Source organism: Denticeps clupeoides, chromosome 2 (genome assembly GCF_900700375.1).
Source record: "Denticeps clupeoides chromosome 2, fDenClu1.1, whole genome shotgun sequence".
NCBI classification, from domain to species: domain Eukaryota; kingdom Metazoa; phylum Chordata; class Actinopteri; order Clupeiformes; family Denticipitidae; genus Denticeps; species Denticeps clupeoides.
Genome location: NC_041708.1, coordinates 33,760,268 through 33,774,746, shown reverse-complemented (window position 1 = coordinate 33,774,746; position 14,479 = coordinate 33,760,268). Strand labels below are relative to the sequence as shown.

The 14,479-nt window shown below is 41.1% G+C and overlaps 1 long non-coding RNA gene across 2 annotated transcripts in view; it reads left to right on the top strand.

Moving 5' to 3' along the window:
• LOC114766709 (uncharacterized) overlaps window positions 1-14,054 on the top strand; it is a 45,434-nt gene extending 31,380 nt beyond the window's left edge. Inside the window, exons 2-5 of one of the 2 annotated variants that reach the window (XR_003742850.1) lie at window positions 3,078-3,247; window positions 11,929-12,125; window positions 12,317-12,462; window positions 12,574-14,054. This is a non-coding gene — a long non-coding RNA (uncharacterized LOC114766709). Of the gene's footprint in view, window positions 1-3,077; window positions 3,248-11,928; window positions 12,191-12,316; window positions 12,463-12,573 lie in introns of those variants that run through there. The other variant, XR_003742851.1, reaches the window with a different exon arrangement.
• Window positions 14,055-14,479: the final 425 nt, after the last annotated feature.

The following is a 14,479-nucleotide window of genomic DNA, read 5'->3' as shown; positions in this document are numbered from 1 at the left end:
AGCTCTCGCAGTGATGGTAAGGGGTGTTGGGTTACACCGGCATTAGGGCCTCAGAAGCTGACAAAGATGGAAATGGTGCTTGAAATTCTGAGGATTTACGGAACCACAGAGCGTTCAATAATTCATCTTATATCTTTAGGAAGAGAGGGGGGGAAAGGGACCGGTCAGAACCAGAGACATGTAAAGCATTTCAACAGTTCCCCCCAGTCTTAAGCAGAAACAGAGGCAGCAGCCTACAGGACAGTGTTGGTACTAGCAGCTCACAAAGGGGTTTCATCTAAATGATACTCAAGAATATTACAGATTTTATCCAAAATTAATCTCAGATGCAGTCACACACCAATATGAAATATTTAGCAGTTATATTTTTGTCTTACACCTTCACATTTTCAGTATTTCCCAGTTTGAAGAGTTGAGGAAAATAAAAAACAGGAGCAAACAAGTGTGTTAAGCCTTCAGTCAGTCTTTAAGGGCCATTAGTTTGCAAATTTTCTAGGAATAATCACGAGAGAGAGACAATATTTCATAATAATGCCATTGTGAATTTCAACAACATTATATTTTCACTGCTTGCAGTTTTTAGTCACATCTTCATGCGAAAAGCTGCTGCCGGAATGATGTTGCTAGATCAGAGATGAACTATCAAATTACCCAGTAAGTCTTTATTGTCACAACAGCCAAGAAAATAATAAGGGCTGTGTTATACCAGCCCTCAGCCTTGTGCCGCGCAGCATCACACCAGTGACGATGGCTCACGCTATATTATGACCTTGAGTGAATTACTGCTCAAATATATTAATATGGTGACTGGTGTACTGCGCATCTGAGGTCGAATGCATGTCGAGCGTCTTTGCATTTGAGCATTTTTTCACATGCTTGCATTTCAACACTAGAGTAGAACACGCAAAAAAAAATGCAGCCTTCACTCCGTCCCAGTCAGAGTCTGTTCTGGCCACTGCCGGAGGTCAGGTGGCCAGAGTCATCCCCTAACCACAGACTGTCCTGGTCGCCCTGTGTCTAAACCAGTGAAGGCTGCTTTGAATTGCACTGAAATATTGACAATAGGCTCAAAGCCAATAACATCATGCCACTGCACTTTTTGCACCTTTTGAAGTAGCTATTAGCGAGAATCAAAGCTTTCAGTCAGTTCTTATCTCATTCAGCTGCCCTTCTAGAATATTCATGGATCATATTGGGGGGCTTTTGTAATTCACTAAAAAGACGGGCGGGGGAATTTTTTTTTCGACCAGCCCTTTATGTGCAATAAGTCCATCTCTCTTTTTTGTTACAGGCTCTATCAATACCATTCATAATTGATAGCTCTCTGGAACGCTTCAGGCCACATTAAGTTTTACTCCTCACTGTTCGTCAATATCCCTGACCAGTAAGATTTCATTACTGACAAGCAGTGAACACATTTTGTTGTATAATTAAGTTCAACTTTAAACTTCAAACCTTTTTTTTTTTTTATCTTTTCTCTTTGCATCGCCCAGGAAGTGTTTGAAATGACCGCTTGGTGCTCTTAATTTAAACTGCTGTTTCATTCCCCTCTGTAGGTGTCTATTTTATTGTTAAAGGTCACCCTCATTTGTCTGAGGCAACAAAGGCAGCCCTTAAAGTTGCCGGTGGTTTTGACAGACAGTGGTCCTCTGTAAGTGATGGCCTTAAGCGCAGAGCTGGCAAAGGGAGACTGTCACCACAGCAAGGGAAATAACAGATAACAAATCACAGGAGCTTTTTTCCCCCCTCTTTCTTCTTCCTGGCATGACTGACGACTTTTGCGGCAGGCACAACTTTTCAGTGTCTTCAGATTAAAAACCCCTCAAACAAATGAGGGCTAAAAATACAGTCCTGGGGCACAAAACGGGAGACTATGGACTTCATACATATCTTTTAGGGCAGAATGAAGAAACTGGGGTTGAGTGAAAAATCCCTCTATTGCATTCAATCAGATAACAATAATGTCTAAATCATGACTGTATTTACAAGGAATTGGTTCCTTATGTCAAAATCACAGCCAACACTTCAAAGACGTCTTGCAGTACTGAAATATTGTATATCTTGAACACAATTCTGCACTTAAGGTATTGTTTAAGATTCTCATGTGGTTTATATATAACAGGTTATTAAAAAAAAAGTTAGATTTTTATAGACATCACATGACCTTAGCATAGATGACCTCTATTCTTCCAAATGGCACAGTTCTTTTTTCACAGTCACAGCAAGCTATATATCAGCCAGTTGCCCTCATAAAGTACCATGAACACGTCTGGCCACCCCCTCCCGGTTTTCAAAAGGCTTGTGGTATTTTCTTTCTTTGGAAAACGTTAACAGCATATAAAGAGCACACACTGTACACAAAAATAAATGATCTGTATTTATATGTGACAACAGCTCTAACAGTACCATATAGGGAACATGCCTTAACATTGAGATACAAGTACAAGGCCTTGTGCTAGACATACTCTTCCTAAATAACTAAGTTATTACAAAAGACATTAAAATCCATTATTTATATTTTCTCTAAAAATACAGGGGAATAACATGACCACATACAAAATACCAGTCAGTCAGATAATTGTTTGTATCATTCAGTATTAAAAATTCATCTGAAAGAAGCGCTGCAAGATAAAATGTACTCATTGAAAATGACAGCAACATGAGACATCAATCACAACTGACCTTTCACTATTTTATTAATCGTGCGGATATTCCGCTCTATCCAAACGCCTCCCACATCCTCCCGATTTGGCCAAAGAAAGACTGGATTCCCTCAATCCAGCAAAAGAGTAAAAAATATTTGAATTTACATCTTTACAGTACCAACGCCTTTTCTGATCTTCGCATGTCCAGGTTCCCACACATTGGTTGTACACTCCAGTTCACCAGATTGTCTGCATTGTGACTGAAACATCAGAAACGTGTTGTCAATTTCTTTAGAGATAAAATGAGTCTAATCCCTACTGTGTATGTGTGTGTGTGTGTATGTGTTGTACAAATGTCCAGAGAAACTTGACCTACGAAAAGTCTGCACTTACACCTACGTGATGTATATTTCTCTCTTTGCTTTACTGCAGGTTCTCCTTTCCCAGCTTTGATTAAATGCCCGGACTGCCTTCTCTGGCCATGTTACAGACAGAACATCTGGAGTTGTGTTTAATTTCATGTCAAAGTGGGACAGGAAGCACCTGTCTAGATGAAACCGTTTGAGGCAGGAGGGGAAGAAAAAGAAGAAAGAGAGAGAAAGGTAGGGGGGGGGGGGACATTAATCCATCTGTTGTGGAAATATATGTCACAGTTGTCACATTAAAAGCAATGTCAACAAACAGAGGAAAAAACCAAATAACTTTGGAAAAGCCAGTCGTCTGAAATTAACACAAATTTCATTTATCCAAATGTTATCACATCCGTCTCGTTTCATACTGAATGAAATCCATTCTTCTCGAGGCATGAGGGGCGGGGGGGGGCACTGGGGTTCCGCAATTACTGCAGTAAAACTTCCAGATGTGGGGCGACTCTTCCCCACATTAGCCGATTAAAAGCTCTAATTCGGGCCTCCATCAGACACCTGCTGTACAGCTCTGACACCTCTGGCTGAGTAGCAGTAACCACAGCTGTGTGCTACATTATATCATCATGCAGATAAGCAGTATGTGCATGGCTAACCTAATCATTTTTCAGGGGGCGGGATCAACATTGGTATACATCATTATGAAGTGATGCAGCTATTGATACAAACATTACGGTATCAATTCCCAGGAGATCTGCCCTAAACAGTTTGGGCTGTTTGATGATTCCAAAAAGACTAATACAAATCTTGTATTGACTGTATTGTTTATTGTTTTTAGAAGTCAAACCTTTTTAGACTTTTTAGGGGTTCATTAAGACATTAAGGCTTAATTTTATACATAGTTTCATACAATGCAAAACCAAGGCCGTTTTAAAACATCCACACAAATGTAATATCTTGTACATTAGTATCACAAAACGAAAGCAATGCTTTACATTCAAAAGTCTGAAGACAGAATAATCAAGCATTGATGGGCAAACACGTTAGTTGCCAATTTCCTCAAGAGAGAAATTGTATTGTTTATGATGTGAAGCTGTACAATATCGCGACCTCTGATTTTAAATGTTCATAATATTAGTAAAGCAACGCTTAGGTACGAACCCAGTGTTAGAAGTAAAATGGTATCTGAGCTGAGTAAAAAAGAGTTTATCACATAAAGCCCATGATTCCAACTTTCAGACGTGATGGCCGATAGTGTAACAAGACTGAGTGTTTGCTTTGATTCTCAACGAGGCTAAAAGTCTGAGTTTATTCAAGCGCCTTTCACTTCACAAAAGCACCATTCAGGAGGCTTCGCACTACCATGGCAACACAACCTCATGGACCTGTGGTTTTTAGCGGTCCATGCAAGCATTCCTCAAACATTAAAACACATGTTCATCCACCTACTCTCACACCTACATTCACACACAACCATCGGGATATAAAGCCATCCCAATATCATCCCAATAACAATAAAGCTGTTTGAGTGGTTGTGTGTTCTGTTTAAGTGACGTATGCATGAGAGATGAGTAATGGCAACCCTTTCTCATATGTTATAGTCACCAAAATGCACAAACTCTACCCAACACACCATGCAACAACAGTGGATGATGTGGTTAACTTGTAAATTCTGTTTTTATTTTGTGCTGTTTCTTCACTCAGAGACAGCGTAGGTGTCACAACATATATGCTAATTGATCTTCTTGTGCCGTGTTTTTGCCATTGGTAAATGTTTCTTTTGTTAACTGTCACAACTACAAATTCAAAGTGCAGGATTCAAGGTCCTGTCTGACCTTTTTTATGCACATCTGGGTCTCAGAGTCTATTTTAGGGGCCTGTTTGCCAGGCCACGTTAGTTTCACTTCCAAAAGAGATCTGAACACGTATGACTGGGGCTACTTGTGCGAGAATTTACCAAAGACATTTTTTTTTTTCATTTTTCTTCTCTGTTTATGTTTATCTCTCTGCTGAAGTCATTAAGGTATTTCATGTTATGGAGGTATGTCTGTGTACATTTTGCTGTTGAGTCTCAATTGTTATATTATCTCCCTTTTAAAGAGCATATACCGCTCTGAAATCAGTATGAACATTTTATTACGGTTATTATTTCATTTGATACAAACTATTTGGAAGAAGCAGAAGAAGTTGCTTTACCAATCAGCAATTTCACGGCTAACAAGCAACAGGCCGTGGTACATCCCCAGAGATGATGGGAGACAGTGGAGACACTAACACAATCATTTCCAATCTCACACTGTCTAATTCCACAGATTGTTCAGGACTCCAGTTGAGCATGAAGTCAATCTTCTATACATTTAAATCCCTAATGGTCTCTCATTTAAGGACAAAGGTTACGTCTGCCCAATCAAACATGTGAAACACACACACACACACACACACACACACACACACACACACACTCATATTGTAAGATTTTGAGTATTTCAGTGCACAATTTTTAAGACTATGCAACAATATTGTTCTCTAGGCACTGCATAAAGACATTTGTACACTGGGTACAGTTATGAAACAGGATTATGTAGCATAAACTCATCAGTGTGACAGATTTGGAAGATACTGAACAATAGTACTTTTTCAAAAATCTTTTTCATGCATACATGCATACACAATTTGTAGTGTCAATGTTAACATTTGTGATTAATCAGAAGGCTTTATTATGTTTTAAGCCTTATTTTGTTTTAATACAAATAAATCATATAGCCTTATGCCAACATCCCATTAATTTTTTTTTAGTAAAAATGGAAGTAGAGACATCACCATGGTTGGCTTCTGTACCTGGTAACGGGGTGGCAGTTGGTCAGAAGTGCTGTTAGTATATACTGGCATGTTTATTTTGCCTACCTCAAGGGGGTATATTTGCTTCAAGACCACTAATATGTATTGGTTTCATGTTCCAGAATACACAAGCAAATGCACTGCATATATAAACAAAAAATAAATAAATAAATAAATAAAAATAGTCTATTTTTATGATTAATATAGACTATATAATAATAGATTAATCCAAACGATAAAGTAATATTACATCCACAAAGTTCAGCATCACGTTTAGACTTTTTTAGAATTATATGCTTTCTTATTCCGCTAATCTAATTATCATTTCACTTGACTGTGTGTATATAAGCACACTGTATTAAAACAATTTAGAATTATTTTCCCGGTATAACTGATTGTTTTAATCTATACAGTATATTCAAAAGCAGAAATTCAGACATGAGCCCCACTGTATGAAGAACCCATCACATTTGACGCAGTTCCTATTAATGAGTGCTGAAGTTCTGCCACGGAGGGCAAGTGTTTACAGTCAGGTGATTCATGGGAGGAGGCACAGTGCGATTCTCTCCTCACAGTGCCGACGCGTATCAGACTCCACTGTGATTAATAACCCAGCAGCTGGGATAAATAAACCAAAACGCACTTTCCTCTCCTCATCCCTGCAGTCAGCGCTAGCGCCCGCACCCGATGATCAATAAATTAAAGGTTCCATTTTTAATGGAGCAGTTATCTGAATTCGGGAGTGCTGATGTGGCAGTTCCTGGACGCCAGAAGAGAGAGAATGTGCCTCTGGAGGAATTGTATGGCCCTTCAAAAAAAATAAATAAACGCACCTAGATCGTCCCTCATGAGAAAGGCTGTTACTCAGACGTACAGATATATCAAACATTTTGGAAAAATTAAACGCATCAAACCTTTTTTTTTTTAACTGACAGCAGATTATTGCCATGCACAGTTTAACATTGCTTTTGCTCATTTAAGTCATTCATAGCGGTTGGGTTTTAATGACCAGTGCCTGTTTGCCAAAAACAGGGCAGGAATGTAATCCAATATTTATATTGATAAAAATCAATGGTAATAATGAATGTCCACAGATAAGATCACTGTGAAAATCAAGAAAACACAAATTTGTACATATATAATAAGTGAACATACAAAATGAAATGTACATATTTACATTGATCAATGTTAATTAAACACAACTCCCAACACAACAGCCACACGTGCATTACTACAAAAATTCTAAAACTTCTATAAACACTATTTTTCTAGGTGCTCACTGATATAGCCCCATACTGAACCGAAATCTGCTGGCTCATAGTCACCTCTGATCATGTACAGTTGTAGAATTGTTGTTTTAGTGGCAACCATTATTGAAATATTACTTAAACATGAATTCACAAGTATGTCTACATCCCAAAATTCGGCTGCATGTTTTATATGGCAGCATATGTTTAATTGCATATTTAAACAGGACAAACAAAACCAGAGTCATAGCTAAGAAAAGTACAGATTGTAGGCATGGTGGGTACAAAGCATCCATAAAGGCCTCTGAAACAAGAGAGATATGGAAGACCACAATAGAAAAGCAAGTAGGAGGATGAATACTGCCATGTTGGATTGATTTCTGTAAGTTTTATTGATGTGTACTTTACACCTACATTACTGCAACACTTTCTTAACACTCGATCAAGCCCACTCCTTTGACAGAACCTGTACTTATAGCACAGGTAGGATCCACGCCAACATCTCGCTCAAGGTCAACCCACAGAGTATGGGTGGACATCATGGCACTTTCGTCTATTTAGATAAAATTGCTGCATCCGTTGTGTCAGATAAACCCCCCGTCCAAAAAACAACGCTGGCACTTCCCTCAGATCAACTGCTGCACATTTTATCTGGCCGTGACAAATTGTAGTGCTCAGTCTGTGCTTTCTGTATTTCCGCTTTACCTTATCATCACTTGCCACTTTAGAATAATGTGCCACATCTATAATGACATTGCCTTTGTGTAGCAGATTATACCTGTACTTCTGCCCCCCATCAAGTGGAGAATGAACACATCCTTCAGTGAATCCTCTGCAGTCCACACATGAATAATACTGTAACTAAAACATCCTTAGATGCCATCAAAGTCCACCGCATATTTCTGCATACCAAGCAGTTTGACAGTTGTTCCTGAAATTATAACTAAAAGCAAAAAGGTACAAACTCACCGTACATAATATTAACTACGTATGTATTATGAATATAAGAATTGCTGCACGAGTGTGTTATGACCTTGTTCTTGGGTCCAACATGAAAACTCCTGCCTATGTGCATAAATTTCAGTACATCCCACAGATACTCAAATTTAGATCAGGGAAATTTGGACACCATGATCTCTTGGTCATATTCCTCAAACCAATCCTCACCAGTGTGGCAGAGTGCCTTATCCTGCAATAAAGGAATACTCTTACTGTTGTGTACTTGGTGTACTTGGTCAGTGACTGTGTTTAGGTAGGTGGCACATGTCAAAGTAGCTTCCACATGAAGGAGGGAGCAAGGGTTTTACAGAAAAACACAGTCTGGTCCACATGGACACACTGCTCCTACTTTCTTTGTGTGGTATTATTATTATTGCACATTTTAGTTATCCATAACCGTGTCACTGGTCCACTAGTCTTCCTTCTTTTGGTCACTTTTGTTTGTTAAGGACAAACTGAATACTGGGAACACCCAACAAGACCAGCCATTTTCGATATGTTCAGAACCACTCAAACACTTGGACACCAGTCTGGTAAAAAAAACAGAATAGCATGGTCCAGATCTTGCTGATATCTGGTCACTTTTGGTCACTTTTGTTTGTTAAGGACAAACTGAATACTGGGAACACCCAACAAGACCAGCCATTTTCGATATGTTCAGAACCACTCAAACACTTGGACACCAGTCTGGTAAAAAAAACAGAATAGCATGGTCCAGATCTTGCTGATATCTGGAATAGAACATTTCATAGAACAGATGTCTCAACAAGAATGGGGTAGGTTCTACTAACCTGATTAATCTAAACCCGTATAGCCTAAGGTGGGTGTGAAAACTTAGAGCTGTACCATCATTTGAAGAGAGGTCAACAATTCAGTAGAACAACTCTTTTCTTAGAAAGTGAAGTTGTAAGAGAATAAGACTGACACACTTTCCAAATTTATGCAGAACAGATGTATACAGAATTTGGGTAATCTGGGACATTGTTAAATGCAGACATCACACATCACACCTAGGTAAACATCATAACAAGTAATCCTACCTTGTTCCAATCCACCCTTTGAATGTAAAGTAGTACTTTTATCGTCCTTTAAAAATGTAGCTGTGGCAGCAACTCAACTCAAACCTGTGTCTTTTGTAGTTTATCCAAAGGATTTAGCATCTGCAAAGCACTGGATATAAAAAGAATATGAAAGAGATGTGAGTCTATATATACTGTTGCATATATGTATACTGTTCTTTTTTTTCACCACAGAGTTCACACACAGCGCTTTGTTTTTCTCTATAAACGGCACATGTAGTTTCCCATTTAAAACAACCTATTCACTTGCTTTTCACACAGCATATATATATTCTCTGTACTTTGGATTCATTTTTTCCAATTAAACCCTGTTCCTGTTTTAATCCCACCATAAAATGACTTGGAGCCCATTTGGTGTCTGACATATTTGAGGTCTCTGGTCAGAAATAGTGCACACTGCTGGTTTAAATCATGCGACTGTATTCCTATGCCTTCCAGAGCTATTTGGCCCCATTTTGCAATAAAATACCAGAAGGGAGCTGGTGCCAGTTGAGCTGATATGGTTTCCTTGTGTTTTTCTCTTTTTATATCTGAATGACTGATTTTTTAATCTAATATACATTGGTGCGGTTTGATGGCCAGTACCAAGAAAGGGAGAGTCCCATCTTTTAAGCATCTATCATATTGCTCTTGTAAAACTGGATTCTTCAGTACAACTGTGGATATTGGGTTTCATACAGCCATCATAAAATTACTGAAGAATAAAACCAATTCCCTTTTCATGACATCATAACCTTCATAAAATGATGCACATTTTCAAAGGCCTGCAAATGTTCACCCGAACAATTGAGCAGAGAATCCACTATAGAAAATCAGTAAAAATTTGCATAAAGTAACGAAATACATTTTTGTAAATCAAAGTAATTTAGACTTTAAACCTCATGATATGAATAGACGTAATGAGTATATGAATCGTAACTCCCATATGGATAACTGTCCTTGCATTACACAGATTAAATATCATCACTGAGTTTTCTGTTTGGGATGGTTAATGAATTACGCAACTTCTATGGATTTTAGAAGTACACATAATGACCCCACTGAAGCTATACTATCTGCCTTGCATTAAGAAATCCACCTAGTTCCCAGAGATATTCATCTTCAAATGTGAACCACATATTCTGCCACAAACCAACCATTACAGCTGCATTTTTTTTATGGCCCTCACAAGCTTTACTTTTTCAGGCTAACATACAGTATTATGATGGCTGGATTGATTTGATGGGAGCCAGAGATGGGTGAGCGGAGAGGCAGCATGTGTTTATTGTTCTGCATTGTTCTTCCCTGCTGCCAATGTCATGGTGCCTCTGAGGCAGAGCCCTAATCCAGCCTCACAGAGACTCTGCATGCAGACAGGGGGCCTGGCCGCAATGATAAAGAAATGGCATTGCCTGGTCTATCAACGCAACTCCTTCCCTCCTCTTGCCTCATTTGTTTTGTTACATTAATTCATCTAAGCTGCGCGGCTACATCTTTATGTTCGGTACACGAGGCGTCCGGACGGCGCAGAGATGAATGGAAAGAAAAACAAACGTCATTTGTGAGAGTGTAAGAAAGCCTCACCCGGCATGTACAAGTGGCTGCAAGGCCCGAGGTGAGGTGGAACAGCATGTTAGATGGGCCACTTCAATTTTCCATCAATCAAATTATAGTTTATTGCTCAGCTGAGGGACCCCAGGCAACACAAACACAGGGACTGTCAGTTATGAAACATGATATTTCTCCTGTCATATTGCACCCCAGACACAGCCATTAAAGAGGAATGTCACAGCACTGATGACTTTAATATTCCCTCATTTAGGCAGAATTTTTCAACAGCCTTGTTTCGCAGTGGTCTCTATTTTGGGTTTATAATGGCATTAGGTTATACAAATTGTATTAAACCGCAGCGAGCTAATTTATTATTTCCAATGTAATGATATCTTCAGAATGAAATTTGTTGCAGGATATTACATATAATAGTGTTTTAATGAGTCTGCTGTAAATTACCTCTGCATTCGTATTTGCGATTATCCTTTAAATAACCTTTGTTTGGTAATGAATGTAATTGAATCACATTGGTGCTGCTGAGGGACACATTCTAAGGTTGCACTTAATTATATAATGATATGATCGAAAACTGCACTAGGACCTCACATTGCTATTAGTCTGTTATTATTGTACGAGGCAAGACCCCCAGAGCAAGCATCAGTGGGAAAATGTTGTTTAGAGATGCCATAATTCTTCTGCCAGAGGTCTCTCTGAATTAACGGGGATACTTTCGTATTACCAGCCGAAAGAACAACAAAATCAGCATTTTCCAGGGTTATTTCTATATACAGTCTAAAATCAAATTTATATTCTGTCACCTCTTTTAATGAGAATAAAGTGAGTCTGGCAATATAATACAGGGACCCTACAATAGCAGTGCATCAGAATAGTTTTGAATATCCTTGTTATTAAAGTTGTGCGATCAAGCACTGATTTTTAAATAGTTTGGGCTTCTTTGGTCGAATTTTTCTTTTTTTGGTTATCATATAAATGGATTTTTTGCAAAGCATAATTATCCACAAAACCACAACTGCCTTGACACATCTTCAACATGCAATGATCTTGCATGTAATAGCGATATTAGCGCAGAGTGTAAACAGCAGGGCACGGGTCAGTAATGTAGCGTAGCATAACACGGCGAAATAAAACCATCTTGTTACGAAGCATCAAAGGTCGTTAATGTCCATTAATTGCAACATTGTTTATCTCCACTTGTGTGTAATAGATGCTCCAGCAGCAGATGTTCCTCAAGGGTTCCCAGGAGACTGCCAGGCTGTTAATGGCCAAATACCACTCTCGGCTGAGCGAGCCAATCTGTGCCACTCACGGGCACCTCCACGTGGGGCGGGAGGAAGTCCTCGGCGCAGTCATATGACTGCCCGCCACACCCCCCATGGTACATTCCGGAAGGGGGTGGGCTGGGTAAGCAACCTGTCAGACGCTGGCACATTGTTCCTCGACGTGATCCCTCAAGATCTGCGACGCAGGTGTTCCCCCGACTCCCCCTGCCGCCCCTCCCCATACCTGCCCCTTCTCCCTGCCAACAGGCGCCAGCCCGTCATTACAAAGTGGCATGTAAATCCCCTTGTTTAACATACTGCTATTTATTCCAGTCACACGGCGGCGCGTGCATATATGCAAAGCAGCGCACGAGGCTGGCGGCGGCAGCTCTACAGTTGTCTCACGGCTCTTCCCCTTCTGCCAAGCACATGGACGAAGCGCCTGGACCTGTGTGCTCAACGAGGGACCCGCTAGATGCGTAATTTCTACAACTAGATCATTTATGTGTTCTGTCGCTAATTGTCTCTAAGAACCTTAATTATGTTTTTCCTTCTTTCTTTTTTTTTTTTTAACAAAATTAAAACATTAGGAATCTTAACGGAAGCGGAACGGCCATCAGGACAAAGGCAGAACTTCCCTCTTTTTTTGGGGGGCTCCAGCACCATCCAGCCGTTTTTATCTGGCAGGGAAATGAATGGCTCATTATAATTGCCCGTTGTCATCATGCATATGACATGTTCTGCATGCCGAATATCATTATCGCCTAACATTTCTCTCCTGTTTCCACCCGCGCTCACCGGCTAGGCATTCGAACAGCGGTAATTATCATTCGCCGAGGACTTCATCAGCATGCATGAATCGTCCTAATAGGTTCGCCGCTATCATGTTTTTTTCACCCAATGCTAAAAAAAGACAGTGGAATCCGCTGAACGCTTCTTCAGTGATCTTTTGTGTTGAGTTATGAAGCCACTCGAACGCCTCTAATTTTTGAGTGCATTTCTCCTCTTCCTTCTCATGCTTAAAAAAAAGGAAGCACTCCGCGTGCATAATAGCCGCTAATTCCTCCTCGTGTGGCTTGGCTTCTGATCCATAAAAAGCCGCAAGCTCATTTGCATAGCCGTATTCAAATGAGCCCTCGTCGCACAAGCCCGTTTAATTAGCTCTCCTCGCTGCAGATGGGTTGAACTCTTGCTTGCCTGCCGTCCTGATTTTTAAAAAGAGTCATTGTCTTGAAGCAACTGGCCTTAATTCCATTAGGAGCGGAAAAAAAAAAAAAAAACGCAATTCTGATGAGGCGTTTATTCCACGTAGCCGATTGTTGGCTAATTTACGCCGGGTCCCTGCTGTTCTTTCCTTAAGCTGTCCTCTTTGTCTTGGCTTTGAAATTTACAAAATCTTACAAGAAATCAATACTTAATTGATTATTCACTTTTCTGCAGCTTCAAACGGGGCTGGCGCACATTAGATCCCGTAGTGTTTCACTCCTTTTCCAGGGCAGGAGGAGGCTTGGTGGCAGTGCGAGCCGCAGCAGGAGCAGACAGCCCGGTGAGCAGCGCACTGGTGTACGGTGCCAGCAGCCCGACAACAAAACCAAGGTGGTCTGAGGAGGAAGGAAGAGATCCCATGCAAGCCGGATCCATCTCGGCATTCAGAGGGGCATCGACTGCAACGGAGGGAACCATTTGATGACACTACAAGATATGGATGCTCTTTGGATGTTATTTTACCCTCCCCCAGTGCCCTGCTTCTTTTGTTTCTGCTGGACTAACAGCAGAGCGGGCACCACGCCACCTGGCCCCCGGGGGACCGCCTTATCGCTCTGGGAGCAGGATGTGTGGCACACGCCCGGGACGCGCAACAGGGATGGCAGGCGCGTAACATTACGAAACGTGGAGCCCATTTGCCGGAGCAGGACGGGAGGCAGATGGCAGATCTGGCGCGGTGCCACGGCCGGCCGGAGTGGATGTGCTGAGTAACTGCGCGCCATTGATTCCAACACTTGTTGCCGCATGGCAAGCAGGGCCCCCCCATCCTCCCCAACAAATCTTTGGCAGGGAATCTCCCTCCATGTCACCCATGTCAGAGGGCTCCGCTTCCCCACATGGGAAAGTTGCTCGGTGCTCACGTGGTGCTGGGAGAGCCCCGTATGTGCAGGAGGGGAAGGGGGAAGGTATGTAGGCGTTCGCGTGGGAGGGAGGGGGTGACGACAATGTGGGGGCTTCTTGGCTTAATGTTGAGTGGAAGGCTGGCATTGAAGGCTACAGTTATGCGCCGCATATTAATAAGTGCTGAGTCGACAGCCTCCTCCCTCTCCCGAGTGTGCCACCGGAATAGTCTTTATGGGGAGATACCACACACTGAGCGCGGAGGCAGGAGTATCTACGCCACCACCGAAACCCGACGCAGGGCAAAGGGAACTCCACCACCACCACCTGACGTGAAGATGAAGCTCGTGCCAGGGCTGTTTTAATGGGGTGGGCTTGTTTTGTGTTTGT